We start from the raw sequence: 5,584 nt of genomic DNA, 5'->3' as shown, positions 1-5,584 counted from the left end.
ACATGTGGCTATTGGGAACATCTGCGCATAACCATTCATAAGATAAGCTAAGACACTACACTATGTAGACGTTGTAACTCGTCACACACCTTCAAGTGAAGTAGCGTTGGATTAGCTGCTGCCGTTGGTCAACTCCTTCCTCCTCTCCACTCTCCTCATCACTGGATTCAGGTCCCTGAGCAGGTTGTGGCCTTGGTTCCTCACCGTCATCCAGGAGCAGGGGGACCCCCTTGTGGATGGCCAGGTTGTGTAGCATACAGCATGCCACAACGATCTTGCACACCTTCCCAGGCGAGTATGCAAGTGCGCCTCCAGTCCTGTCAAGGCACCGGAACCTTGCCTTCAGCAGCCCAAAAGTACGTTCAATTACCCGTCGTGTCCTGCCATGGGCCTCATTGTAGCGGATCTCTGCAGGTGTCTGGGGATTACGGAGTGGGCTCAACAGCCATGGCCTACTGGGATAAGCTGAGTCCCCTGTGGAAAAAAAATACACATTGCAATGTTGTACGGCCACAGTAAAGGCAGTGACACACAGCACGCGATAGCAGTTGTGTAACTCACCCACAATCCAGGCACGTTCGGGATGCAGATTCTCCATCATCCGTGGCACCATGCTGTTCCTCATGATGAAAGAGTCATGTGCGGAACCGGGATACTTAGCACACACATGTGAAATTGTCATGTCTGCAAGGCACACCACCTGCACATTCATGGAGTGGTAGTGTTTCCGGTTTCGAAAAATGTGCTCCGTCGCCTGCGGTGCCACCAGAGCCACATGGGTGCAATCTATCGCACCGACTACATGTGGGATGTGCCCAAGTGGATAGAAGTCCCCCTTAACGGCAGCCAATTCATGTCCCCGGGGGAAATGGATGTAGCGATTCCGATAGATCATCATGGCCTCGAGTACATCCCTCAGCACCATGCTGAACATGGGCTGCGACATTCCCCCAGCGTTAGCCACGGTCTCCTGGAAGGAACCAGTTGCAAAGAAGTGTAGTGCTGCCATTACCTTGTGGGCGGGTGTGAATGCCGTAGGATAGTGACGGCGAGGCTGCAGGTGGGGCTCCAATAGATCACACAAGATCTTCAATGTCGGTCTGTCCAACCGGAATTTCCTGATGATTGCCTCATTGTCCATGTCCTCAAGCACAATCACCTGACGTAGGAGATCTGGCCTCCTCCTAGTTCAGGATTAAAAACAATAGGTCAATGACAAGCATCATGAGATGGCCATAGCACAAAACATCATTGATGTAATGGGTAAAAAACAATGGCCAGAAAGCTGCATGGCACATCTGGTTACATGGCTGCCCAATAGCTACACACAGAGGGCAGGCCTCTCCAGTGACAATACCCAAGTGACAATAATGTGGATACAATGATTAAACGAGTGACATGCGCAGACATGGAGCTACAAGAGCCACAAATCTAATGTGACTTAACATGTCTGTCATACCCATCTGCCGTACCTGCCAGACCTCAATGCATCATGTACATTGTGAAGGCATTCATCAACACAATGATCACAATAGCAGGGACACTTCTGGTTGTGTGCATGATCAGTTCTGAATGCACAAGTAGGGTGACCAACTGGCATTGGTCCAAATTCAGGACGGTGAGTGTAAAAATTCAGGACAAAGGGTCAAAATTCAGGACACAAATTCAGGATAGGAGGTCAAAATTCAGGACTAAACTTCAGGACAATAGGTACGTTTTACAGACACATCAGAGGTCGCGCAATAGTATATAAGTAAGCCCAGCCATTTCCAAACATATTCAACCATTTGCAAACCTACCCATCATGTATCCTTCCATCTATCATTTCACTCATCCATCCCCTCATCCATCCTTTCACTCATCCTCCATTATCCATCCATCCACCCTTTCACCCTATCCATCTGTACACTTATCCATCCACTCTTCATCCCATCCATCCATTCACTCACCTATTCAGCCATTTACCCTTTCACCAATCCAGCCATCCTTTCACTTACTAATCCTTCCACCCATCCACTCTTTTAGTCATCCATCCATCCTCCCTTTCTCTCTCCATCGACCCTTTCACTTAGCCTTCCATCCATCCATCCAACTACCCATCCATCCATCCATCTACTCATCCACTCATGAATCCATCCATTGCCCCTATCACTCATCCATCTATCATTTCACTCCTTCACACATCTATTCATCCTTTTGTCCATCTACCTTCCCTTTCACTCACCCATCCTTACACCCACCCTTTCACTCATATGTCCATTCATTCACCCTTGCACTTATCAATACATCAATACATCCATCATTTCACTCATCCACCTACCCCCCATCATCCACCCACCCACTCATCCATCCTTTCACCCACCCACTCATCATCCATCCATTCTCTCATCATCCATCCATACATCCTTTCACCCACCCCCTCATCATCCATCCATCCATCCTTCCCCTCATCATCCATCCATCTATCCTCTCTCATTATCCATTTAGTCAATCTTTCATTCATCCATTCACCCTTTCACTAATTCATCCAGCCATTCACACATCCCTTCACTTACTTACTCGCCCACCTTTCAATATTAATTTTGAGCTGAGCCCTTTTGAGAAGAGGCCCATCAAGAACTTCACCCTCGCTGCAGGGGCCGTTCCAGGACTGGTACAGAAGCCACCCAGGGCAGAGACAGGATCCACCACAGGGGGGGACAAGAGCCATCACAGGAGGGGGTGGACTGGAGCCACAACATGGGGGACAGGAGCAGGAGTCATCACAGGAGAGGGAACGTGATCCACCAGGGTGGGCACAGGGGTGGGCATGCAGTATTCTAGTATCATCTTGGGCTCCTTGCCCCCTCCTGCACAAGCTCCAAAATGCCATCCCCCACAGGGATATACAGTACTCACAGGAGATACTCTAAGAGAACTGATTGTCCTCCATACTTTGTTAATCAGTGTGGGTGCGATTGTGCCATTTCTTCATTGTATTACGTTATGCATGTTTGAAGAACCGAGGTTTGCTTACAAATTAGTGCCAGTAAGTAAGCTCGGTGAAGAGAAGCAGGTGCTGCCTCGGTGTAATCAGGGGTGTAATCTGGCCGAGTCTCGGATGTTTGGGGCCCTGGGTAGAGAAGGAATGTGCAGGCCCCTTCTAAATAGCAGATACAAGACGCATTCAGGGCTGTTTGCATGTGAATGGATGCCCCCTGCTCCTGAACCTGCGCCCCTCCCTCTGTCACCTTCAAGCACCTCTTAACAGCTCATCAAGGGCTGGAGGTGTGAGGGTTGCCATCCCGCTGTGCCTCTACAGTGCTGCTGGGGGTCTGAGCTTTCATGCAGCATCGGAGTCAAGAAGGGAGGTGGGGGAAAGCTGTGCCCGGTTAAAATTACGGACAAATGGCGTCCGTTAAAGAATCCTTCACGGACAACGGACAGACAGCCAAAATTACGGACTGTCCGTGAAATTTACGGACGGTTGGTCACCCTATGCACAAGTCAGGTACGATACAATGCAGTGCCACCAGCCTGGTCAAGGTCTGCACTGACCAACAACACATTAAACCTCACTACATCTATGTAGAGCACCTGACGTCTGTCAATTATCAGCACCCATCAAAAGCCTTACTAAAATGGCACAAACACATGCTAAAGTGGCTCAGACTGAACGTGCGTCCTCCTGTGGATGCAATGGCTCTGTGGCATCGTGTGTACAATGATGTGCCCTACACCATGTTGCTGCATGGCACTTATACATTGTCCATGATTGACATACACAGCAATGTGTACGAAAATGCCAGAACCTAGCGCCAGTCCCTGGCGGTGTGACCCCAGCACCACCATCTACCCAGCCAAGGTAGCCATTGGCACATGGACTGGTGTCCATGCCGCTGGCTAGGCTCCGCCGCATCAGTCGCGGTACCTACCGCCGGTCCCCGGCGGAGCGTCACCGCCATGGTGCATTGCATACAGCCAATGGCATGGGTGTTCAATGTGGCATGATGCAGATTTGAATAATGCGGAAGCGGCGCGCCGCCGCCGCGGAGCCGGTCATTGGATGCTTTTGAATGATGCACCATCGCGGTAGCGCACCCCGGACACCCGCGGTGCGTCACCGCCATGGTGCATTGCATACAGCCAATGGCATGGGTGTTCAATGTGGCATGATGCAGATTTGAATAATGCGGAAGCGGCGCGCCGCCGCCGCGGAGCCGGTCATTGGATGCTTTTGAATGATGCACCATCGCGGTAGCGCACCCCGGACACCCGCGGTGCGTCACCGCCATGGTGCATTGCATACAGCCAATGGCATGGGTGTTCAATGTGGCATGATGCAGATTTGAATAATGCGGAAGCGGCGCGCCGCCGCCGCGGAGCCGGTCATTGGATGCTTTTGAATGATGCACCATCGCGGTAGCGCACCCCGGACACCCGCGGTGCGTCACCGCCATGGTGCATTGCATACAGCCAATGGCATGGGTGTTCAATGTGGCATGATGCAGATTTGAATAATGCGGAAGCGGCGCGCCGCCGCCGCGGAGCCGGTCATTGGATGCTTTTGAATAAGGCTGACCCAGACAACCAATTGTAGCACCTTATCAGCTTCCTAACGACCCCATGGGCCTATAAATCTGTGGGAGTGAGCCACACATTCCCACTGCTCACAGAGCCTGCTGCCTGGGACCCTCTCCTGCTGCTGCCTGAGACCCTCTCCTGCTGCTGCCTGGGACCCTCTCCTGCTGCTGCCTGGGACCCTCTCCTGCTGCTGCCTGGGACCCTCTCCTGCTGCTGCCTGGGACCCTCTCCTGCTGCTGCCTGGGACCCTCTCCTGCTGCTGCCTGGGACCCTCTCCTGCTGCTGCCTGAGACCCTCTCCTGCTGCTGCCTGGGACCCGCTCGTGCTGCTGCCTGGGACCCTCTCCTGCTGCTGCCTGGGACCCTCTCCTGCTGCTGCCTGGGACCCTCTCCTGCTGCTGCCTGGGACCCTCTCCTGCTGCTGCCTGAGACCCTCTCCTGCTGCTGCCTGGGACCCTCTCCTGCTGCTGCCTGGGACCCTCTCCTGCTGCTGCCTGAGACCCTCTCCTGCTGCTGCCTGGGACCCTCTCCTGCTGCTGCCTGGGACCCTCTCCTGCTGCTGCCTGAGACCCTCTCCTGCTGCTGCCTGGGACCCTCTCCTGCTGCTGCCTGGGACCCTCTCCTGCTGCTCACAGAGCCTGCTGCCTGGGACACCTCACAACTCACTTCCGCCACAGGTCTGCCATATCCACAGGGATGTCAAGAACAGATAAGATCCGTGCCAGTCCATTCACGAGTGAGGAGCTGGATGTCCTTGTGAACGAGGTGCTGGCACAGTACCCACGGCTGTTTGGTGGCCCCAATGTCGTGGTAAGTCACCATGTAGGGAGCTGTAGGGCAAGGTGGTGTCAGACGTGTATTCATGATGCAGCTGTATGTTATTTTGGATGTGTGGTGCTGACAAACACTGACAGACAAGATGTTTGCAGGTGGTGGGAGTGTGTGTTTTGCATTATGACTCTGTCCTAGGCCAATACTTGTATGTGTGAGTGGGATGTGCTACTTTTTGGGGCAGACATGAC

This window comes from Lissotriton vulgaris, unplaced genomic scaffold (assembly GCF_964263255.1).
Source record: "Lissotriton vulgaris unplaced genomic scaffold, aLisVul1.2 SCAFFOLD_1166, whole genome shotgun sequence".
In the NCBI taxonomy this organism is placed as follows: domain Eukaryota; kingdom Metazoa; phylum Chordata; class Amphibia; order Caudata; family Salamandridae; genus Lissotriton; species Lissotriton vulgaris.
Note: the sequence above shows the minus strand (reverse complement) of the source record.